This window comes from Suncus etruscus, chromosome 19 (assembly GCF_024139225.1).
Source record: "Suncus etruscus isolate mSunEtr1 chromosome 19, mSunEtr1.pri.cur, whole genome shotgun sequence".
Taxonomy (NCBI): Eukaryota; Metazoa; Chordata; class Mammalia; order Eulipotyphla; family Soricidae; genus Suncus; species Suncus etruscus.
In genome coordinates this window covers 7,642,885-7,669,247 of record NC_064866.1, presented here as the reverse complement: position 1 = coordinate 7,669,247, position 26,363 = coordinate 7,642,885, and positions in this window count along the sequence as shown.

The window sequence follows — 26,363 nt, the reverse complement described above, 5'->3', positions numbered from 1 at the left end:
CTTTTCCCACCATCATTGTTTATAATCAAGACAATAGATGCCTGAATTAAATACCATAAATTCAAATAAATCACTTGACCCCAGTCTTTACACATCCTAGGTACCACTTAAAATGTGCATCTCCCTGAAGGTAGTACTCACTTTTAGAATTCCCCTGAAGTCCTGGAGAGACAGCACAATGAGTAGGATGCTACTCACTATACAATATATGAGCCTAACCTAGGTTCACTTCCTAGCAACCCACATGGTCCCCAGCTCCCACCAGGAGTAAACTGTGAGTGTAGATCCATCCAGAAGTAATCCCTGAGCACCACCAAGCGGGACCCCAAAGCAAAAATAAAATAAAATTTCCCCAAACCCTGCATAAAACAAGATTATAGTCTGTATGTCACAAATGAATCAAAACTGGCCTTGTCTTTGCTCCCCTTGGAAGCGTGTATCATAATCCTCTATGTCCCCAGAAGAGCTAGAAACTGTCATGTCAAGTTCATGAGTTGTCACGTTATCAGTCCCCTGCCCAGGAAGGCTTGGATATTGAAAACTTTCCTTTAAACTTTATTTGTAAACTTTATATTCAAATCCCAGCTGAGAGCCTAAGAGTTGAACTTGCAGTTGGACCCCTATCCCCTCTCTCAGTCCTTCTTAAGACTCAGAACCCAGCAAGGCTGGCTTGTATCCCTCCATGCAAGGTCACAGAATAATGGTCACTTTGGATATAGAGCATTACCCAGGCATTAATACAGTCCCACCTTGATGGCCAATGGCTGTGAACTAAGCTAGTGTAAAAGCCTGTTATCTTTTATAAATATATTTTGGTTTTAGTACCACCCCCAATGGTGCTCAGGGTTTACTCCTTGCACTGCATTCAGAAATTATTCCTGGAAAGCTCCTGGGATGACAAATTGGCCATCAAACCCAGGTTGGCCACATACTAGGCAAGCTCCTACCTGTTGTACTATTGCCCTGGTTCCTGGGTCTGTAAGATTTCAAAAAGATTTCAACCAAGCCTTCGTTTTGGCCTGTACATTGATGGGCTAGTAATCCAGGGTGTAGTTAAGATCCATACTTCTGGGCCAATGACTTCCCTGGAAAACAGGCTGGATGATTCTGCAAGGTCAGCAGGACTAGTTTTCTTCAGCTGAGATCCGAGTGGCCTCACTTCCCATTCAGTCTCCTTGTACAGATTTCCAGGAATCTAGCTGACCCTTCCCAGCAGAGGGGAATTCTCTCCACCATTTTTGTTGGCAAGAAGGTCAGGAAAAACCTGACCTGGCACAGGTTTTCCTTTTCCTTTTCCTCTTCTCTTCAAGCAGGCACTCCTTAAAGAGACCCCAGTTGGCTGGCACCTGCTCCACCCTCACTGAATTCTGCAGTCAGAAAAAAACTCTTCTAAATCCTCTAAGGCTCTGGAATTACACAATTTATTGCATTTTCTAATACTGTATTTGCAATGCCACAACAGGCCCCTTTTTGGTACTTGGTTAAATAGTAAGTGCAGTCAGCTGTGTCCTGTATGTCCAGCCCAGCAGCCCCTGAACAGCTGGGGCATTGTGTGGGGGACAACTGAGCAGATTCCCAGGGCTTTTGGGGTGCTTCCTGAAAAATCAGAGGCTTATTTCATCATGGACAGACAAAAGAAGGGCTATGTGGATTCTGATTCAGACAAGCCTTCCTCACTTATGTGTGTGATACTTTATTCAAACATAAAGGTTTTTTTGGGGGGTCACACCTGGCTGCACTCAGGGGCTGCTCCTGGCTCTAGACTCAAAAATTGCCCCCCCAGAAGGCTTGGGGGTCCATATGGGATGCCAGGATTCGAAACATGGTCCTTATGCATGCAAGGCAAATTCCTTACTGCTCTGATATCTCTGCGGCCCCAAACATAAAGTTTTGAGCTATGTTTCCTTGTGGGCAGAATGTTTACCCATTCTGCTTTCTTTCTGGGATTTGAAAGCTTGTATAACACTGATGAGTTAGTGAATCCAGGTAATAGGGTCTGCCAAACCTCTACTAATTTTCCTCATTGGTGTTTAGAAAATCTTTCTCAGAATATTGTCCCAAACCCTAAGATCAGGATAGAAGAAAGTTCCTTAAGATTTTGCCCACCCTTGAAGAGTACTACTGCTGAAAAAATACTAAATACCAAATATGGGGAAATGAAGGAAGAAGAAGAAGAAGAAGAAGAAGAAGAAGAAGAAGAAGAAGAAGAAGAAGAAGAAGAAGAAGAAGAAGAAGAAGAAGAAGGAGGAGGAGGAGGAGGAGGAGGAGGAGGAGGAGGAGGAGGAGGAGGAGGAGGAGGAGGAGGAGGAGTAGGAGGAGGAGGAGTAGGAGGAGGAGGAGGAGGAGGAGGAGAAGGAGGAGGAGGAGAAGGAGGAGAAGGAGGAGAAGGAGGAGGAGGAGGAGAAGGAGGAGGAAGAAAAGGAGGAGGAAGAGAAGGAGGAGGAGGAGGAAGAGAAGAAAAAGGAGGAGGAAGAGTAAGAGGAGTAGAAGAAGAAAACTTAAAAGAGGAAGGGGCTGGAGCAATAGAGCAATAGAGCATTTGCCTTGCATGCTGCCTACCCAGGACTGACCCAGGTTCGATCCCTGGCATCCCATATGGTCCCCCAAGCAGTCCAGTAGTGATTTCTGAGCTCAGAGCCAGGAATAATCCCTGAATGCTGTTGGGTGTGCCCCCACTCAAAGAAAGAAAAATTAGAAGAGGAAGAAGGTCAACAACAACAACAAATAATAAAAACTAGAGGAGCCAGGGGCATAGAAGAGAACAAGAACAGCACATAAAAGGGCACTGTTCAATCCCTGATATTCCTTGTGGCCCTTGAGTCTTTTAGGAGTGATCCCTGACTACAGAGCCAGGAATAAACCTTGAGCACAACTGAATAAGGCCCCCAAAAAACAAACAAGTGAACTTACGAGAGAGAGAGAGAGAGAGAGAGAGAGAGAGAGAGAGAGAAAGAGAGAGAGATCATTATAGGTATAAAACAGTGTGTTAGGAACTCCTCACAAAATGCTATCAAAAAGCTTCTGAAGTGAGGCATCATCATTTTTTATTTTATTTTTTTCTTTCTTTTTGGGGGAGTTGCTGGGGATTGAACCTGGGGCCTCATATATGTAAAGCATTTATTTTAAATCAAGACTAGTATTATTGGCAGAGTTTATTCTTCACCATGTATTTTTAATATCTTTATCACACCTTGATTACAAACATGATTGTGGTTGGGTTTCAGTCATGTAAAGAACACCACCCATCACCAGTGCAACATTCCCATCACCAATATCCCAAGTATTCCTCCTCCCTACCCCACCCCCACCTGTACTCTAGACAGACTTTCCACTTCCCTCATTCATTCACATGGTTATGATAGACCTCAGTGTAGTTATTTCTCTAATTGCACTCACCACTCTTTGTGGTGAGCTTCATGAAGTGAGCTGGACCTTTCTGGCTCTCCTCTTTTTGTTTCTGAGGATTATTGCAAAAATGTCTTTCATTTTTCTCAAAACCCATAGATGAGGGAGACTATTCTGCATCTATCTCTCTTCCTCTGACTTATATCACTCAGCATAATAGATTCAATGTTCATCCATGTATAGGAAAATTTCATGACTTCATCTCTCCTGATGGCTACATAATATTCCATTGTGTATATGTACCACAGTTTCTTTAACCATTCATCTGTTGAAGGGCATCTTGATTGTTTCCAGAGTCTGGCTATTGTAAATAGTGTGGCAATGAATATAGATGTGAGGAAGGGATTTTTGTATTGTATTTTTGTGTTCCTTGGGTATAACCCTAGGAGTGGTTTAGCTGGATTGTATGGGAGCTCAATTTCCAGTTTTTGGAGGAATCTCCATATTGCTTTCCATAAAGGTTGAACTAGACGGCATTCCCACCAGCAATGAATAAGAGTTCCTTTCTCTCCACATTCCCACCAGCACTGCTTGTTCTCATTCTTTGTGATGTGTGCCAATCTCTGTGGTGTGAGGTGGTACCTCATAGTTGTTTTGATTTGCATCTCCCTGATTAGTGATGTGGAGCATTTTTTCATGTGCCTTCTGGCCATTTGTATTTCTTTTTTGTCAAAGTTTCTGTTCATTTCTTCTCCCCATATTTTGATGGGATTAGATGTTTTTTTCTTGTAAAGTTCTGTCAGTGCCCTGTATATTTTGGATATTACCCTTTATTTGACGGGTATTGTGTGATTAGTTTCTCCCACTCAGTGGATGGCTCTTGTATCCTGGACACTATTTTTTTTTTTAGGGACAAAAACTTCTCAGTTTAATATATTCCCATCTGTTAATTTCTGCTTATACTTGTTTGGAGAGTGCTGTTTCCTTCTTAAAGATGCCTTTAGTTTCAGTGTCATGGAGTGTTTTACCGACATGTTGTTCTATAGACCTTATGGTTTAAGGTCTGTTATAGCATCTGCAGGAGCAAGAATGATCAAGTATATATGTAAATTTGTAGCACCTTTGGGCAAGAGATAGCTCAATGGTTAGAGTACTTTCTTTGCCTGTGTAAGACCCTGGAAGCCATTTTTAATCACTGAAAAAAGAACCCCCCCCCAAAAAACGGATGTTATATTTTCTCTATTGTGCCATTGCTTCGGCCCCAATGGATATACTTTTTAACAATATTCACAATCATGAACATCATAGATCTCTGACCAGGGCTTTGCATAGATTCCAAATAGAGTGCATATTATTATACTCAATTTAAAACTGAGGGAGCAAAAATTCAAGAGACTGAGAGACTAAGTTATGATATTTTTCTGATGCAGCCTTGCACATAGTTTTGGAGATCATGATGATGTGTATAGGCATAAGATGGAAGTTCATTGAGGTGTCTGGAACCTATGCGTGGTTTGTGGTGGTGTCTAGGGCTCTTGAATCATTGTGTAAACACAAAGTTAGAAAGCCTTCAAGTAAAACTTGGAAGTTATGAAAAGGAACCACAGAGACCCAAGAGTTGCAGAAAAGGAAAAAAATTAAAATAGACCTAAGTTTGAGGCATGGAGCAAAAGGTTAATTGGCAGATTTTGATGAGAAGAATAATCTTCCAAATGGCAAAAAAGAAGCGTAGTTACAAGATTTTCTAATCTATGAAATGGGTTTTTGGCTGGAGAGACACAACATAGACATTATTATTGTTAGCATATTTTGCTTCGTTTTGTTTGTGGCCATACCTGACTGTGCTCAAGGCTTACTTCTAGCTCTATGCTCATGAATCATCCTTGATGGTGTTGGGGGGACTAAATGAGAATTGAACCTAAGCCTGCTGCATGCAAGGTCAGTACCCTCTCACTGTACCATCTCTTCAGTCAGTTGTGAGGACATTTTAATCCACAAAATAATAGCTAATATTTGTGAAGACTTTACTGTGGTAACAAGCACTGAGTGATAAGTAAAAAGTACTGATTTAAGCCCTTTCCATATTATAATGCACTTAATCCCCCCAATAACCTTCCAGAGTGATATTTATTATATAGATAATTAATTTTTAACTCTACTTATCATATAGAGAAGTATTTTCAACTGCCAGTTTGTAAAGCAGTGTTGGTCCACAAATATAAAACAACTCAACTCACTGATATAGAGGAAGAAATTGAAGCTGAAAAGAAAGAGGGGCTTAGTTCAGTCAGAAGTCCAGCAGAGAGAAATCACAGGATTTAAATCAATAAAATTTGATTTCGGAACCCCAACATACACACACAGATACATACATACAGTCTATGTGAGTCTATGTAGAATCTATGTAGGCAAGTTGAAGCAATCAATCAACCGAAATTTCATGTGCCTTTTGGCCATTTGTCTTTCTTCTTTGTCAAAGTTTCTGTTCATTTCTTCTCCCCACTTTTTTATGGGATTAGATGTTTTTCTCTTGTAAAGTTCTGTCAGTGCCCTGTATATTTTGGATATTAGCCCTTTATTTTTAGCCATGTATTTTATCATGAGCAAATTAGTTTTTTATTTTAAATTTTTAAAATAAATTAATATACATAGATGGTTGTGGATGTTGGTTTTATATGCTCTGTCCATATAACAGATCCTTATTAAAATAAATAAATTCTGAGATATTGTTAAGGATTGTTCCATCTGTACTGAGCCAGTTTCCCAGCCAAGACTTTGCAATTCCAAACCTGATATCCATTGCCTTGTTTTCAAAGTCAGCAGTTTCGCATGACATAGAAGCAAACCAGTCCTTTGCCATCCTCTCATGCTTTTCCTAAATTCTCCTGGGTAGTTATCCTATAGTGGAGTTGCCTGATAAAGACAGTTTCACCCTCTCACCCTCATGAGAGAGGGTACATCTATGAGTATAGTGTCTATCACCATATGTCTGTTAACTAACTTGGTAAGTATTACATAGTGAGAGCCCAATAAACATGAAATTACTGAATGGATGCAGTGTCTGACTATGAAGATTTAATTTATGATTCACAGAGCCCTTTTGCAGGTTTTTTTCCTTCAATCTATAAAACAGGAATGCATGAGGTAGCTCTTCTGGACATTTTTTTTTTTCAGATAAGATGATACCAAAAGAATGAATGACTTTCTCAAGCCATGGGCATGGTAAGTGGGTTAGAAGATGTTATGATCTCTCTTTTTTTTTTCTTTTTTCTTTTTGTTTGTTTGTTTTTGGGTCACACCTGACAGCGCTCAGGGGTTCCTCCTAGATCTATGCTCAGGAATTGGCCCTGGCAGGCTCGGGGGACCATATGGGATGCCAGGATTCGAACCACTGACCTTTGCATGCAAGACAAATGCCCTACCACTGTACTATCTCTCCAGCCCCATGTTATAATCTTTCTAACACTTCTTCAAACTGGTCAGCTAGTGGAATAGGTCAGTAGAATGATTTCATATAGGCATGAGTGACATCAGATACCATTTCTCAGCTGATTTGTAGATTTCTTTCCTGGACACTTCTACGAGGATTAATCAGAGTGGGAGGGACACACTTGGTAGTGCTCAGGGTCTACTCCTAGTTCTGTGCTTGGGAATTTCTCTCAACTATAGGGGGCCATGTAGTGGTGGGGATTAACCCTGGATTTTGGTGGTGCTCAGACACTACTCCTGATTTTGTGCTTGAGAATTGCTCCCAACCATAGTGGGCCATAAGGGACCATATAGCAGTGGGGAAGGACCCTGGACCCCTATGATCCTGGTTCCCAAATGTGAAGTACATACTCTAGTCCTTTGAGTCACCTCTTCATCCCCTTTCCTGTACATATATTTATACTTTCCTTTTTTATATTTTTCTAGTTCTGCTCCAGCTATTCAGTTGCTTTGTATAAAATCAACTCTTCTCTTTTCTGGGTTCAAGCAAGGAAACAAAAAGAAGAGTGAGTAGAGTACTCAGAGATATGATAGAAAAGTCTAATCTGCAGACAAGGAAGTTAAGATCCTCAAGGAACAATAAAATTTCTTCAACGCCAGCTCACTTTCTATGTACCCCCAGATCACACACACACATGCACGTACACATACATGCACGCACACATGAACAACCACACACACTTGCCTTTCAAAGGAGAAAGGAGAGCCAGAGTGCAGCCCCAAGGACATGGCACTTGCTTTACACACAGCCAACCTAGGTTTGAACCCTGTTCTTCAACCCCTCCATCTCTTCCAGAAGTGATTGCTGAGCAGCCCAAAGCCAGCCAGAAGTAAGCTCTGTGTACTACCAGGTATAGCCCCCAAATAAAACAAACAAATAAAATCAAAGGGAAAGGGTGATAAGTGTTATGCAAGTCTTATGAAATGGATGAACAGTAATAGCCATTGCCTACATTAGTGGTTTGAGGTCTCAGTATGTTTTCACTAGTGCCCTATTAGACACATTCCACAGAGCAAAGAAATTGAGGAAAACAAGAATTTCAGCTTAAAAATATGTGTGCTATGTCAAGACCCAACGAGGAGAAATCAGGGCCTGCATGAGGTGCAGACTTGAACTAAGCAACTCTATGGGAGGTCAGGACAGAGATTTTTGGACCTGATGACAAGGAAAGTGTCATGGAAAATGTGACTGGACCTCCAGACAGTTAGAATTGTTAAAAGGCTGTGGAAAAAAAGAACATTCTGGGGAAAACAAGCATGGGCTTGGCAGGAGAGGGAAGAGCAGAGAAGAGGTTCTCCTGGCAGAAGATGTTCAGATAGTCAGCCCTTCATAGATGGCCACTCCTGAACAGCCGTAACAATCACAACAAATAATCTACAGCGGTAAAAATTGTGGTCTGTACTCAGGAAGGTTGTAAGGGACAAAGATGGACATTATATATTAATCAAGGGGTATGTAGAGCAGGAAGAAATAACTCTCCTAAACATATATGCACCGAATGAGGGGCCAGCAAAATATTTAATACAACTGTTGACAAATCTGAAAAATAATATTAATAACAACACAATAATTGTGGGGGACCTCAACACGGCTTTGTCAACACTGGATAGGTCAACCAGACTGAAACCCAACAAGAATATACTAGACCTGAAGAGAGAAATGGAAGAAAGAGGCCTAGTGGATATATATAGGACACTCCATCCCCAGAAACCTGGATACACATTCTTCTCCAATGTACATGGGACATTCTCCAGGATAGACTATATGCTGGCACATAAAACATACCTCCATAATATCAAGAGGATAGAAATTTTGCAGGTTACCTTCGCTGACCACAAGACTTTGAAATTATTTTTGAATTCCAAAGGGACACAGAAGAAAAACTTTAACACCTGGAAGTTAAACAGCCTCATACTGAATAACCAACGGGTCTGAGATGAAATCAAGGAGGAAATCAAAAGGTTCCTAGAAACAAATGACAATAAAGACAAAAAAAAAAAATTGTGGTCTGCTTCCAGATTTCTTACAAGGATCAGAGCCTTAAAGAGTGCCTATGTTTAGGATTGGAGCAATATTAAAGCAAGTAGGGCACTTGCCTTGCTCATTACTGACCTGGGTTCCATTCCCAGCACCATGTATGGTTCCCCAAGTTCTGCCAACAGTGAGCCCTGAGAACAGAGCTAGTAAACCCTGAGCATAGACTGGTGCGTGTCCCCCCCCCAAAAAAAAAATCCTAAACAAATAATTAAGAGTGTTTGGTTTTAAACAAGACTATTACTCAACAACTTTCTGCAAACCACTGTTGTGTGACTAGCAGAGGAACAAGATCTTTCAAAGATCTTCCAGAATGGAGAGGGAGGAAGTCAGGTGACTCAATACATGCCCAGCACAGGTAAGCACAGGATACCTCAATATGGGTCCCCTCTTGAGGATGGGAATATGCAGATTTAACCAAGAAGGGGAAATGGAGGTAGCAGAACCAGAGAGCACTGAAGGGACCCAGGCAGAAATTGTGCAGTATGAGAAGTGAGATCAGAGATTTAGAAGAATAAGTCTTGTTCCGGGCCAGGCCAGTAGGATTTGACAGCTCATAGGGGTTGATTAAAGGGACTCAAGAAGGGTTTTGAGAGACCAGCAGAGGCTGGTTGCGAGTACAGTTCTCTTCCCTGAACCTCCATCCCTCATGTGTCAGGAAAGCCAGAGAGCCATGACACATCTAGTTGATAAAGAGGTGCATTAAACCTGAGAGATCAATTTCATTCTGTCCTGCACTCCCTCCATCTTGGCCTCCCCATTCATACTGATCAGCCATGTCTGCAGAGAACCTGACCAGAAACATCATTAAAACATTTACTGTTCTGTTTTTTGTTGTTGTTCTTGATTTTTTGTTTTGTTTTTTTATTTTTTGTTTGTTTCCTTGTAGCTGATAGTTTTGGTTTTTGGCTTTTTCTTTTTTTTATTCTTTTTGTACTTTTGTTGTTACTTCCTTATTGTGTTTTTTTTGTCTTGTCTTGTTTTGTTTTGTTACCTTTTTCTTCTTTTTTCCCCTTTCTTCTTCCAAATGAATATTTACAACATCTAGACAAACTCCTCCCATATCTTTTCTTATATCTCCAATAGAGCCACATTACTGGAATCACCTTGATCAACCTCATAGTTGGAGGGAGAAAAATAGATGGTACCAAGACCAGACAGTTGCATATTCATTTGGTGGAAATAAAAAATAATCAGACTGAATACCAAATTCAAAGTCAACAACAACAGAATCGATACCCAATCTACAACAAGCTGTACAAGGGGGGAACAGTTGCACTAGCATTACAGCGGGTTAAGGAGGAAGAAGTGGAATGCATGCTGGGAACTGGGGTGGAGGGAGGACAACACTGGTGGTGAGAATGCCCCTCATTCATTATCACTATGTGCCTTAAATATTACTGTGAACGATTTGTAATTCACTTTGACCACAATAAAAAAATATATAAAAAATCATTTATTCTACAAGTATTTATTGAGCATCTGATATAATCAAGCACTAGTGAACTGATGAGGTTTTAAAAACTGAGCACAGACTCCCACATAGTAGGATAGAAACTGGGTCCAGAGCACTCCTCATTGCCCAGACAATAAAATCCAAGAACCAAGTGGGATAAAGTCCAAGGTCAGAGACTGACCTTCACCTTTCCTCTCTCTGACAATACTTAGGGTCTATTCCTGGCTTTGTGTTCAATGATCCTGATAGGGCTCCGGAGACCATACACAATGCCAAAGATCAAACCAGGTTGTGTGTGGTAGACTAGATAAGTGCCTTACATCTGGCGCTGGCCTTTTCTCTTTGATAAAAGTCTGTCTCTAGGTTCTCAGTGTTCTCATCTGCAGAGATTTTCAAAGCCTAAACTGGAGAAGGCAAGTACTCAAGTCTGCAAATGTAAGGAGGATGCTTAGGACCCCTGGACCAGTTCCACTTCCTATCAGACTTGTATTCTAGCAGCATTAATGATTGGTTGACACCAGCAGTTTCTTCCCAGGCTAAGAAATGCCACTAGTTGGCACAACTGGTTAACCACTTACAAAAAAGCAAAAAGATCAAAGCAAAGATCAAAACCAAGTGGATTAGAGACCTTGATATCAGGCCTGAAACTGTAAGAAACTGTGGTACATATACACAGTGGAATATTATGCAGCCTCAGGAGAGATGAAGTCGTGAAATTTTCCTATATGTGAATGTACATGGAATCTATATGTTGAGTGAAATAAGTCAGAGAGATAGACACTCATCTATGAGTTTTAAGAAAAATTAAAGACATTACTGTAATAAGGCCCAGAGACAATAGAGTTAAGGGCTGAAAGGACTGGAAAGAACAGCTTACAATTTGAAGCTGACCACAAAGAGTGGTGAACTCTGTTAGGGAAATAACTACACAAACAACTAGTATGACAATGTTAAAGAACAAAAGAAGTAGAATACCTGTGAAAAGTACAGGCAGGGGTGGGATAGGAGGAGGGGCATTTTGGTGGGAATGTTGCACTGGTGATGGGGGTGTTCTGTTTATAACTGAAACCCAATTACAAACATACTTGTAATCATGGTGCTTAAATAAAACTTTATATTTAAAAATTTTTTTAAAATTAAAAAAACGAAATGCCACCACTTACGTTCTTTCAACCCTCCTTGTTGAGCATGCCCCACATAAAGTAATACCTTTATATGTCCACACTTTTGCCTTCCATTTTCCTCTGCCTCTGAGCTTGCCATTGATTACTAAGAAGTTCTCTATTCTGATGAAGAGAGAGAAAGCATTGGATCCCAGGAACAATCGCAAAGCAGTGGCTGGAGCCATTACTCTCCTTTGGCCAAAGTTTAAGACCTCCTATGGGCAGAGTCTACCATCAAACCTAGGTGCAATATCAGGCTGAAGGACAAAGTCCCCAAAGGCCATTCCTAAAACTCAGTGTCCTTAATATCTGGCCTCTTCAGCTCAGAACCTGCTTGTTCATCCTCTGACACTTGCCACCATCTCCACAGTGACCTTTGACTGACCCAAATGGTATGGTTAGCTAACCTGTTGTTATAGCCTGATGTTTGAATCCTAGTTGCAAATTTTAACCAACTATAGTTTGAGGGTCCTCCGAAAAGAGAACAATAGGGGTATCAGAGAATTATTGTGACATTTAAGTTAGATGTTATACACCTCCACTTAGTAGATGTCAGACTCACTGTTTGTGTGTTTTCAGGCCATCTGTTACAATATCCACCAATATTTTTTGTTTTGTTTTGTTTTTCCCATGGGTAAAGTCATTTATGTAGAAACACAAGTTAATTACTGAGTTCTGGATGGTGGTAGACTATGGTGAGATGGATGGAGGGTGAGGCCTTTCTCCTCCAGCCTGGACCACACGCATGGAACCCCTTCCTTCCAGCCAGTGGGTCTTAGGGTGGCAGTGAAGATTCAACCTTGTCTCTTCTCTCTCCATTCTGCCAGCACTCCTCTCTCTCTCTCTCTCTCTCTCTCTCTCTCTCTCTCTCTCTCTCTCTCTCTCTCTCTCTCTCTCTTTCTCTCTCTCTCAATCCTTGAATCAATCCCCTTTCTGCCTCTGAAGCAATCCTTTTGTTACCTACCAAAGACCCCTCCCAGAAACGGGCAGGTTTTACCGTCAGGTAAGATTACATAGGAAGAATGGGGTATCGGGGATAATAATTTATTTCTTTTTTATCTTTAATTACTTTATTTAAGCAGCATGATGTCAAAATTGTTCATGATTGAGTTTCAGTAAAACAATGTACACCTCTCTTCACCAATGTACATTTCCCGTCATCAGTGTCCCAATTTTTCTCCCCCACCTCCCCTGCCTGCCTCTGGGCAGACATTTCACTTTTATATATCTCTTTCTCTCCTTCTATCTCTTCCTTTCCCCCCACCCTTTTTGACACTGTGTTTTGCACTATTGTTAATAAAGAGGTACCATGCATATCACTTTATCCCCCTTCAACATTCCATTTTTGTCCAGAGTGATCAGTTACAACCATCTGTCATAGTGGGGCCTTCTCTACCCAAACTGCATTCCCACATCTTTGTTGCAAGCTTCCTGCTGCAGACTGGTTCTCCTGGCCCTCATCTCTATTGTCTCTGAATATTATTATTGTACTATTCTTTTTATTATATCTCATAAATTGGTAACATTGTTCCTGGACTCTTTCCCTCTGACTCTTTTCACTTTGCATAATAATCTTTATATCTTTCTACTGTATAAGCAAGTTTCATAACTTTATTTCTCCTCACAGATACATAATCTTCCATTGTGTAGATGCACCACAGTTTCTTTAATCACTCCTCAGTTCTCGGCTCTTGGGTTGTTTCCAGGTTGTAGCTATAATAATAATAATAATAATTTTTGCTGATAAAAAACAGAAATGCAGATGGTTTTTCTTCATGGATAACTACTAAATTTGTATCATCTACTGTAAACACATGCATGTTAAAGCATTTTAAGAGATACGCTGAAATGCTTCCATGTTATTTCTACTTTCCCCAAAAATTATTCATTAAAAAAAGAAGTATTGACTGAAACCCAACTACAATCATATGTTTAATCAAGGTGTTTAAATAAAGATTTTTTAAAAAAAAAAAAGAAGAAGAAAAATAGGTATTACAGACTTTCTTTGAGCTACTATCTTTGGGCTACTATCATAGTAAGGTCAATGACAAATTATAATCTACACTAAGCATGACACTGTTCCTTCCCATAAAATCTATACTCTGGAGACATCTATGTAAGAAAAGTTTGTTACAGCATAAGTCCTAACAATATGAGAATAGGACAAAAGCTTCAGCTTGCCCACAATTCATTGCTCAATTGAATGTATCATAGAAAGGGAGTCTTCAAAGTTTGTAGAGAAAAGAAGAGAGACAGGGGATGGACTCTATCATATTTTGGGTTTGGGTTTCTGGAGCTGTGGGCAAGAGAATTGGCTAAAACTTATAGCATGGACCAAAGTATAGAAAGAACTGGTAGATCTAGAGCTATGGGTCTGCCCATTGGATGAGATCAAGTCCTTTACCCTTCTCATCTGAGGTACTTGGAATCATTATTTTAGCTTTCCTGAATCTCATTTTTGCCAATAGGAAGAACTGTTGTTTCTATCTTATGGAGTTATAAAGATAAAAATAAAATATGTTCCTTTTGTTGGCTTTTCTTTTGTTTTGTTTTTGAGTCTGTGTTTTTGGCTTTGTTTTGGTTTGATTTAGTTTTTGAACCACATCAGGGGATGCACAGAAATTATTCCTGTGGGGCTCAGGGAACCATTATAAGATGCCAGGGGTTGAACCAGGGTTTGCCACATGCAAGGCAAGCACCCTATATCCTGTATGATCTCTCCAGTCTCTAAAATATTGTCAGATATAGCAATTAAAATAGCATCAGGTACTAATGTAGCTCTTAAGTTAGCATTTGTTATTAAGGATATAAAAATGAAGTTTGAGTTTTGGCTTTGGTTTGTCCTTTAAGTTGAAAATACATTCTCTTCATCCTTTAAAGCCTAGAAATAGTGTAAATCAGATTCTTAATGATTTATTTTTTATTTTACTTCCTAATCTGTTTCATCTGGGAATATAAGACTCCAACCACCCCATGAGAGAAACTTTTTTTAAAAGCAGTACTAGAGTTAAAACCCAAGCAAGACAAATGTTCTATTGCTGGACTACATCGGTGCCCCACTGAGATAAAGTCTTAGCATATCATCTAGGACAGAATCCATTTCCTCCCATCTACTGCTCAAGCTGTCTTTTAAAAATTCTTTTTTTCCTTGTTTTTCTTTTTTATATTTTTCTTTATCTAAACATCTTGATTACATAAATGATTGTGATTAGGTTTCAGTCATGTAAAGAACCCCTCCTTCACCAGTGCAACATTCTCACCACCAATGTCCCAAATCTCCCTCCATCCCACCCCCACCTGTACTCCAGACAGGCTTTCCATTTCCCTCATTCATTCACATGATTATGGTAGTTCTCTGTGTAGTTATTTCTATAGCATATTCACCACTCTGTGGTGAGCTTCATGCAGTGAGCTGGATAAACATCCTAGCTCTACAAGACACAGCAACATGGGACATGCCTGAATCTCTCAACCCTACTGGTCTCAGCCTAGGATCTAGCTGTGGGTGTGTGGATTCCAATTCTTCTATTTCTTCTCCTGGCAAGACAGAAGAGAGCCTAATAGCTACTCAAGTAGTTATCTATTGTCCATAATAAGTGAGAAAGGGATTAGCAAGAAGACATGAAACCCACATTCCACCCAACCTACTTCTTAAACAAACCCTTCACTATGATCTCTAACAGGCCCTAACATTGACTGATCTTAAGTTCTCCGTCTATTCCTGCTCTGGTGGGTGTATTAATAAAGAAATCCAAAGGCAGCTGGCAGAAGGAGGGGCGAAAACGAGCAAGGAAGAGAATAGGGTTACAGATTGAGCCATCGGTCTATAAATATTTGAAAGCCTAATCTATTTGATTGTGGTTTGGGCCAACACTGAGGCCCAGGAATCTTCCAGCTGGCAAGCACATGGTCAAAAGTTGTTGATGGCAATACTTTCCTAAATGGGATTTACAACTGGCCCAAAGAAAGATATTTCTGGAGGAATGGAGCCCTTCAGCTGTGCTTCTGTGCAGAGTTTGCACTCAGTGCAGAAACAAAGGTCTTCTGCCAGTTAGGGCTTGGGGGCCCTGAAACTTGAAGCCTCGGGAAGGTATTTGCAGATGCCTCTGGATTCCATTTAATCATGTGTGATAGTTTTTCCATGGAATGAGAATCTAACCAGAAAGCGGATCAAGTCTACTGCAGGTAGAGACTTGCCATCTCCTTGCCACATTGGCACAAAGCTCCCATTGTGAGGGATGGAAGGCTTGGCCATACTCTGCCCCTGTGCAGGTTTTATGTAGGTTCTATTCACTGTGCTGCCTGCTCATGTAAGAGCTGTTTACTGCTCTGTGCCATCCATTGATTCCCTGAGACAGGCACTTCTGGAATTATAGGAAACAGACAGGTTGATATGTAAGTTCCAGAACCCAGAAAAATCACTGATGGCTCATTTTCCATTTTCTTTCTCATAGGAAAACAGTCCAAGGGCCGGAGCAGTGGTGCAAGCGATAAGGCATCTACCTTGTCTGTGCTAGCCTAGGATGGACCACAGTTTGATCCCCTGGCATCCCATATGGTCCCCCAAGCCAGGAGCAATTTCTGAGTGCATAGCCAGGAGTAACCCCTGAGCATCACCGAGTGTTCTCCCCCACCCCACCTCCCAAAAAAAAACAGTCCAAACTGCTTAATCTTTCAAAGTGTTGGAAGGAATACATAAGATCACATTCTTACAATGCCAAATATAGCGCCAAGTAGACATGACAATAAAATTGTTTTGGAGAGATAGTACAGAGGTTTAGAGGGCCTTTTTCATGTGGCTGGTCTTGATTCAATTCCCAGCATCACAGATGGTACCGTGAGCAACTCTAGGAGAGATTCCTGAGCACAGTCAAGAGTAACTCCTAAGTACTGCCAGGTGCCAGGTATAGTCCAAAATCCCAAAAGAAAAAAAATTGTCTTCCTGGGAGACACTAGGACTATCTCAGTGTCTGCTTTGCAAGTGCAAAATTGAGCTCCATCCCCAGCAACATGCCACAAGCCAAGTGTAATTGTGTGTGTGTTCTGTTGTGTGTGATCTCTAGCAAAACAGAAAAGTGTGATTTCTCACCCCTGGTCCTCACAATAATACCAACAACAGAAAAAGTAATAAAAAGAAAAAGGGAAGTTAAAAATAATAAAATAAAAATTTCCCCTCAGATAGTTTATTTTTGTTTTTGTTTTGTTTTTGTTTTGTTTAGGGGGGCACACCCAGTGAAGCTCAGGGTTTATTCCTGGCCATGTGCTCAGAAATCACTCCTGGCTTGGGGGACCATATGGGAAGCCAGGGATTGAACAGGTTTGTCCTGGGTCAGCCTCGTGCAAGGCAAATACCCTACAACTGTGCCATTGCTCCAACCTCACAGATAGTTTATTTTTAATCTCAATATAGGCTACTGTTTCCTCAGAAGAGAAGACTGCCCCCTCCAAATAGGAAGTGCTGTTGACAGAACATTGTGTTGAAGGATAAAAAATCTTTACTGTCCTTCAAGAGAACCTTAAGATGTGAAGATGAGAGGACTTTGACCTTGAAGAACTGTAAGAGCACTTTCCTAGGCCAATGAGATAACTGAGTACAAGAGCTAAATATTTATATGCAAGAGGTGCTATTTTTCACTGTATGGAGTAGCTAGCTCCTGGGCATCACACAAAAAGACTTTTCTGCTTCTGAAAAGCAGCAGCTGGAACTTAAGGCAAGGAAACCCAGGAAAAGCCATCAAACATCATGGTGGCCCAGGAAGGTTGGGGAAATAAGTCTCTGACCAATAGGATTCCAGAGAGCTCTTGGTGTCCCATAAGAAAGAGATTTCTCTTCAGTTAGTTCACCTTCTCTTCAGTCAGCACACCCTGTGTGCTCAGAAATCACTCTGGCTTGGGGGACCATATGAGATGCTGGGGAGTCAAATTGCGGTCTGTCCTAAGTCAGTGTGTGCAAGGCAAATGCCCTACTGCTTGCACCACCACCCAGGCCCCTCTTCAACCAGTTCTTTGATTCCCAAAGAGCCCATAATGAAGACCAAACTTGTTAGAAGAGGTAGATGAGGTTGGAGAAAGTAGTCCTTTAGCCTGGCCCACCAACTGGAGAAGACACTTTATTTTGGGGAGGGGAGGGGAGAAGATTCTGTAAAAAGACATGATTCAAGGCCTCAGGGGTGTCTCCAACCCTTCCCTCATTGACTTTAACTTGTGTTTATATTTGGTTTGAGTTTTGGACTCTACCTTGTAGTGCTCATGAATAACTCCTGGGTCTGTGCTCAGAGATTAAGGCTGGCAGTGCTCATGGGGCCATATGCAGTGCCAGGACCAAATCTGTGTCAACTGTGCACAAGACAAGTATGCCTTACCCACTATGCTATCTCTCCAATCAGTCCCTAATTCTTCCATTCATTTGCCATTTGGTCCATGTAGACATTGTCCAGGAAGCCACAGAAGAGAAGAAAGAGAAATTTGCTGAACAAAGTGGGGGTGTGTGATCTTTATTCAGCAGGCTGGAGAGGTGCCACATCAAAAGCTACCCTGGCAGATAGGAGAGAAAGACTGCTGAGCTGTACCCAGTGTGGGGCAGCCCCTCCTCCAGGCTAGTCTTAACTGGCATCTGCCCCCATAGGGCATCCAAGAGATGAGCTCATTTCCAGAACCCCAGAGGCAACTCCAAACTCATCTTGCCTGTTATTGCCAGGTGCTTGAAGCCAGCCAGGGCATCATGCTGGTATCTGGCCAGCGTTGCACCAAGCAAATATGCTGATTCATCTCCCTCTTCCTCTAAACAAGCCCTAGTGTTTGGCAAGAGGCAAGTAGTGCTGCAGGCATCCTGTAGTGGAAGGCAGAGGACTAATTTAGAGAGCTGGGAAAGGGAACAGCACAGGGCCTCTACTGTACCCCAATCTTCCATGACTCTGAGTTCACAAGAAACAGAAATGTGTGTTAGGGTCTAATATCCAAAATGGCACACAAAGCAATGAGCTTTGTATTAAAATATTATATTATGTATAAATCACAAGTCCTGAAGCTGACCAGTCATGGCTATCCCCTTTAGGAGAGTAACCCTGACCTTGGATATGGATTTTTCTAAAACCACCAATTTCTCTCTGCTTATTTGATAGATTGAGACTTTTTTTTTAAGACATGGTTGGGAAGTTCAAGACATGGTTGGGGAGGGGAGGGGAGGGTTGGCTGAGAAGCCAGCCAGTCTGTATAAAATGGCTGATATCTTAAGGTGGAGGGGGAACTATGCTAAGTCTTATCAGGGTGAACTTACATTGGGCCCCCTCCAAAATGCCAGAACTTGGGGCCTATTCTCACAAGCAGCAACAAGCTAACTGAGGAAGAAAATGCTAACTGAGGAAGGAAATTCCCACCAGAAATGTGATGCCATGGCCACTTGACTTACACCATCATATCAAGAGAAGGTTAGTGGCATCTTAAAAGATACAAATACCGGGGCGTGAGAGATAGCACAAGGGTAGGGCATTTGCCTTGCATGCAGTCGACCCAGGACAGAAGGTGACTTGAATCCCACCATCCCATATGGTCCCCCAAGCCTGCCAAGCCTGCCAGGAGTGATTTCTAAGTGCAGAGCGAGGAGTAACACCTGAGCGTTGCCAGGTGTGACCCAATTCCCCCCTCCCCAAATACAAAACTCACACATTAGGGATTGAAATATAAGTACAGAGAATGTATACAGAACAAATCAAACATCTCCCATTGCTCCTCCCACCCCATTCTTGAGGAATTATAAAATAAAGGGATCTCATTGGATAATCTATACAAAAAGGCTCAAACAAAGTGAAAGTTGTTCAAAGACAGACCTTTTTGGAAGTTGTTTCATCCTTTCCCCCCCCCCCCCAAAAAATAACACTCTGTGATGTCTCTAAATTTTGTTAGCACAGCAAACTAGCCTGGTGCTCAAAGATAGCTCAATAGTAGAGTTTCTAACTAGCAGGTATAAAATCTCAAATTTGATCTCAGGGGCCACCCCCTATGTCATGTGTAGTCCCAGCAGCACTGTTGTTTGTGATCCTCAGTTTTCCAGAGCACCACCACTGTGTGTGCAAGGCCCACAACCAAAGTGTATGTCATTACAATGGCAAGCCCAATAACAAAGGGAAGGGGATATAATTAAATAGATGAATGAAGAAAGTAATGAATAATCTTGAAAACAAAGCCATCTACTTTCAGAATTGCACAACACCGTCATACACCAACAACCATTGTGCTCTGTAATGCCCTATGTAAGCAGTGTTCCAGAGCATATAATATGAATGGTGCTTCCCAACATTATGCAATGAACTAGGAAAGTTGTTTCCACTCCATAATATACCCTGGAGCTCTATCCACAGCAACTCATAGGTCACTCTCTTTTTAAATGTATCTTCATAGGTTCCATCCTTCTGCTGTACTATAATTTGCTCACTGGAGAACTTGTTTCCTTTCTTCAATTTTAGGAATGTTTCCATTATTATGCTGTACAGGGCCTGAGAGAGTTCAATTGGTTGTAGAATATGCTTTGCATACTGGAGGCCCAGGTTTGGTCCTCAGTTCTACATGATCCTCTGAGCACCACTAGGAATAAACTCAAGAATAGAACCAGAAATAGTTCCAGAACACCGGTGGATATGGACCAGAAATAGAAACAAAAAAAAATATATGTTCTTGGGGGTGGTTATCTTAGTGAGTTTTTTATAATATTTAAAAGTACATGCTTCTCATGAGCACATTTATTTACTCTCCCTGAATTAAGGTCAAGATGATTGACTTAGCATTGGACCAAGATCCCCTTATTTCGGTGAGCAGCTCTGAATATGTATGCATAGAGATGGGGAGTGCAAGGGAGGTAGGAGAATAAGAGAAAGACAGAGAAAATTCTTTAACATTAAGAAGAGCCATTATGTGATTTGGCTCAGGTCTCAGAAGAATGGGCATCGCCCACACACACCTGAACTATGGAAACAACCACAATTGTCTTTAACACTCTCAGGATCCAAGCCTCTACCAGAGAAGACTTACAACTGCTTTGGCATTGACTTACTCCAAAGAGTATTCCCAACACCCAGGCGACTCATCAACAGTCTGCATGCTGGGCAGATCGCTCTGCATTTAATGATATGCTGAACCTAGAGGATGCTCCACATCAGCCTGACATCGACAAAAGAAATGCACAAAATCCAGAGTCTTTAAATATAAAAGTCTGATACCAACTATAGCTAAAGTGTGCAAAAGTTTCACCGGGACCTTGAGAATGACTGGAGTTGGATAGACTGGTATGCCTGGAACCCAGAGTCTGTCTTATGCCAATAAACTTCTGGGGTGAGGCCTTTTTGTAATCAGGTCAAGGATTTTTTTTCCATTTTTTCCATTTTTCTGGACCTATGCAAACATTGGCGATTGCCACTATCACACCTTTACTATATATTTTTTTTACTTTTATCCTTTAAGGAAAAACAATACAACTTACTGAACTTAAAAACAAATTACTGTAGTAGAATGCCTGTCTCGAATACAGGTAGGGGATGGGAAGGGGGGAGGGGTAATGTTGCACTGGTGAAGGGGGGTGTTCTGGTTATGACTGTAACCCAAATATGATCATGTTACTTAAATAAAAAATATGTTTAATAAAAAAAGAAGAGCCATTATGGGGGCTGGAGAGATAGCACAGTGGTAAGGCATTTGCCTTGCATGAAGGACAGTGGTTCGAATCCAGGCATCCCATATGGTCCCCCAAGCCTGCTGGGAATGATTTTTGAGCATAGAACCAGAAGTAACCCCTGAGGGCTACCGGGTGTGACCCAAAAACAAAACAAAAAAAAACGAGCCATTATGGACATGGAAACTATTATGCTGAGTGAAATAAGTCAGAGGGAGAGATAGACACAGAATAGTCTCACCCATCTATGGGTTTTAAGAAAAATAAAAGACATTATTGTGATAATACCCAGGGACAATAGAGATGAGAGTTGGAAGGACAGATCCATGACATGAAGCTTACCTCAAAGAGTAGTGAGTGAAGTCAGAGAAATAACTACACTAACAACTACCATGGCAATGTCAATGAGTGAGAGAAGTAGAATGCCTGTCTCAAATACAGGTGGGGTGGTGGGAGGAGGAGGGAGATGGGGGCATTTGTGGTGGAAATGTAGCACTGGTAAAGGGGGGAATGTACTTTTATGACTAAAATCCAACTACAATCATGTTTGTAATCATGGTGCCTAAATGAAGACATTATTTTAAAAAATAAAAAATATGAAAAAGAAAAATCATCATTGGGTCACAGTAATAGTACAGTAGGTAGGGCACTTCCCTTGGAAGCGGTGGGTCTGAGTTTTGAACCTCTGCATCCCATATGGTTCCTGAGCATCACCAGAAAAAATTACTGAGTGCAAAACCAGGAGTAACCCCTGAGCAACTCCACATGTGGCCTCCAAACAAAAACAACAACTAAAGAGGTGGTAGTTGTGAATCAATTCTTTATTCCTTTAAAAAAACAAACAAACAATCACCTCATCTCACTTACTGATGAGGAGAATAGAAGACAAAGGGCTTATGAAAGCTGCACTTATAAAGTCTTTAAACCTCAGCTAGAATCACCAAGGAGCTCAAAAATAAAGAGTGTGCCTCCCCTGGACAGGAGGTTTCTACTGCATTTGCTGGAATATTCTCAGAGTTCCATTACTGTATGCATGTTTCAGTGGCTGTTCTCTGCAACAATGCATTGTGATCTCTCCTGTTTCTCAAAGCTGTGTTTAGTTGGGTGCTTCTCACTTATAGTCTACCTTATAGCTGCTCCACATGAGGGGCTATTGTTTTAACTGGAAAGACCCAAAGAACTTGTTTTTCTTCCAGTTCCCCATTCCCTGTAGATTACTCTCTTGAAGAAAGGAGGGTGGAGACTTGACCATTAATCTTTGATGCCCCAAGAGAAAGACAAATGTCCAACTCAATGAACCTGAAGGAAAGAAATGTACTGAGTTGTAAAGTAAATCCCACTGGGAACACCTTTGTTGTTGGGTTAATAGCTGGGTGTCATCTTACACTGAGTTAGGTAAGTTAAATGTTAAAAGTCTAGATATTAACAGGTTATTCATATTTGGGGGCAGAGAAGTGACATAGCAGTTCAAGCTCTTGCTTTGCGCAGATGTTCTAGGGACTATGCTACAAAGCAGAAAAGGAAGGAAGGAAGGAGGAAGGAAGGAAGGAAGGAAGGAAGGAAGGAAGGAAGGAAGGAAGGAAGGAAGGAAGGAAGGAAGGAAGGAAGGAAGGAAGGAAGGAAGGAAGGAAGGAATTAAATTTGTTTTTCTCTGTCTCTACATTAGCTCTTTCCTCCCATGATTTCTTTCTCAAATAACATAAGCAAAGTGTACCAGATTAGCAGCCCAGGGAGAAAGAAAGCATCTTTTTCTGTCTCTCTTTTTTTGTTTTTTGTTTTTGTGTCACACCCGGTAATGCTCAGTAGTTATTCCTGGCTCTAAGCTCAGAAATCACCCTTGGCAGCTCGGGGGACCATGTGGGATGCCGGGATTTGAACCAGCGACCTTCCACATGTAAGGCAAATGCCTTACCACTGTGCTATCACTCTGGCCCCTTTTCAGTCTCTTCTGTGCTCCTCTGAGCTTCTCTCAACTGGGGTGAATCATATGTGTAGGTACCAGAACCAACCACCAAGATCAAGAAGAGGAATACATGGACCAAGTTTGTATCTTGTGCAAATCTTTGGGTCTGGGAGATGTTGCTTTGATTCCAACTCAAATATACTGGAAGAATTCCTTCCTTTCTTTCCATCAAAACTCAGAAAGTGTTGGTGAAAGACCAAAGCAATAGGACAGAGGATAGGGCACTTGCTTTGCATGAAGCCAAACCATGTTTGATCCTGGACAGCCCTTAGGTCCCCATGTCCCACCAGGTGTAATTCCTGATTCAGAGCCAGCAGTAAATCCTGAGCATCCAAAAACAAACAAAAATATGGTGGTGATAGGAAACTTGCTCATGGTCTTTTAAATGCTTTAGTTGACTAGAGTGAATTTACAGTTTTAAGTACAAATTATTATAAAGCATAAATACCAGTATTGGGGACTGAAGTGATAGAACAACGGTAGGGCATTTTCCTTGCATTCGGTCTATCCTGGAGGGACCTGGTTCAGTTTCAGGCATCCTATATTGTCCCCCAACCTACCAGGGGCAATTTCTGAGAGCAGAGCCAGGAGTAACCCCTGAGAGCTGCTAGATGTTACCCAGAATCCAATAAATATATAAATACATAAATACATAGTAAATAAAAAGTTTAAAAAATAAAAATACCAGTATTTTAAGTGAATATTGTATAGTAGACTCTGGACTGTACAATTTACATGCTTCTTGATTGTTTTGTTTGTGGCTGTGCTCAAGAGCTGCCTTGAGTCTGGACTTAAGGGGTGACTTCTGTCAGTGTTTTAGGGGGAAATGAGGTGCCTGGGAGTGAACTTAGTCCTCCAACTTACAAAGCAAGCACTCAGATCACTAAGCTGTCTCTCACCCCAAATATTTGAACAGCCCCAAATATTGCCAGTTTCCAACAGCAACCTGGGATCCTGCAGGTGGGTGAATGGCATCAACAAGAGAAACAATCTTGCTGATCCAGATGGCAGAGATTGAAGAAGACGGCTCTTGAATGGCACATGGCTTGATATGATGTTTGGCCAACTACTGGGGAAGAACTATGGAACTTGCAGAAATCGGATACACTACCCTCTGACCCTGTGCTGAAGAGTCTAGAAGGAAGCTGGATGCTGAACATACAGGATTGATTGAACTGGCATCCAAGGCTCTCTTAGAAAGAGAGGTTCCCTCCATGACAGATGGGGTGAAAAGAAGGATGAAACTTTGCTATGTTGGTTTTTGTTGTCATTTCTTCATTTGAAGGGGTCATATTCAGCAGTGCTTAGGATCTACTCTCACTTCCAGAAGTTTCAGGAGACCAGAGGATGCTGGGGAAATCAAACCAGGCTTGCCACGTGTAATGCATTTTCACCACTAGCCTTTTGAGCTATCATCGCTCTAGCCTCTAACTCCTAATGCTTTGATCGAGTAGCAGACTGACCCCCAGCCCTCACTCTCTGCACAAAGTGCTCTACTACTCAAAATCAGCAGCTCAGAAATGGATTTTGGACATTCTGCCTCTGTCATCACTTTCATTGTTCTTGTGGTGCTTCCCCCTGCTGGCATGCCTGCTTTCTTAACGCCTAGCCCCTACTGGATTGAAAGCTTCTAAATGAATGTCAGAACCATTGCCCCAGAACCCATGCCTTTCCCACCCAGTGGCACTTAGGAACATCATTGAATGAGTGAATGAGTTCAAAGGAGAGAAGTAGTCAGTTCTAGTGGAGAGCTGGAAGAGACTTCAGAGAGAGACCATCTTTCCTTTTCCTTGTAAGGAAACAGAACAGTTCAGAAGTTCTCAATGACTTCTCAGCTTTCAAGCAGCAATGGAACCTCATATGTTTCAAGGAGATTTCAGGGCTCGTGATGTTCTTTTGACCTTCAACAAGTTCTCTGTGCAATGCTATGAAGTGAATAGAGTGGCTTAAAAGAGCATGAGAAAGTCTTCAGCCTCAGCACAGATTTCAACTCAGGCTTGTCTGATTCCAAAACCATGGCTTCGAACAAGTCAGTAGAGGATGGCAAATGTCTTTCTTTTCAAGAATCAAATGCAAGTTACTGGGAAATTCTATGGTCCCTGATAAAACTTCCTTTAGGTTCTAGAGACAAGAATGTGGAATTGATTATTAAATGCTTTCTTTGCCAGAGGAGAAATAATGGGGTCCTGTTATTGCTGGTTACGCCTTATTTTATCTAAAACAAAGATCACCCCTGCTTCTTTTGAATATTTGTTTACAACTTGGATTTACCCCCAAAGAGATATTGTCTTACTTGTAAACCTGGTTGGGACTGACTCAGGATATCCTGAGCTATCTTTCTTTATATCATCCTTATTACACCACCCATGGGTGGTCTCTGTACTCAATAAAAATGGCAGTTTTGGCAAGTAGCTGCCTCTCCATACTAGGTAGAAGACTGCCGGACTACACATGTTTCACCCTCAGCCTGGTTTGGATTATTTCGTGTGTGACCCGATTCAAACTCACTCACCTGAAGTTGGAAATAGGGTGTATGGGGTGATTTTACAATTGGTGCCTGAATAGAGAGAGACCCAGTGACCTGAGAAGACAAGTAACTGGTGAGTTACTTGACCCACTGATGGTCATCACCATGATGGCCCCCTCAAGCTGGACTGAATGTGCCATGCCTTTCAATGATACATCAGTGAATGTGGGTCCTTTTTGAAATGGCTTCATGTTGCTCTGATCCATCTACATGCATTTCTCACTCTGAAACTCTAGGCTCCCTAGAGATTCTCCTACATACATGCCACAAGAGGAGAAGAATGCCTTCTAAATGGTGATGAAGTCTCAATCTAAAGGCCTTCCCAGGCTCATAATTTATCAAGTAAATTGACTTGACTTTACCAAGTATAAATTTAAGTATACTTAAGTAAATAAATTATATATACTTATGTATATACTTTAGTATATAAATTTAAGTGTACTTAAATTTATCAAGTAAATTTGACTACTGACACTAAACCAGAGAGACCCCCATCTCCTAAGAATGCTGAGCCATTGTGTATATGTACCACAGTTTCTTTAGCCATTCGTCTGTTGAAGGGCATCTTGGTTGTTTCCAGAGCCTGTTTATTGTGAATAGTGCTGCAATAAATATAGGTGTGAAGAAGGGGTTTTTGTATTGTATTCTTGTGTTCTTAGGGTATATCCCTAGGAGTGGAATAGCTGGGTCAAATGGGAGCTTAATTTCCAGATTTTAGAGGAAT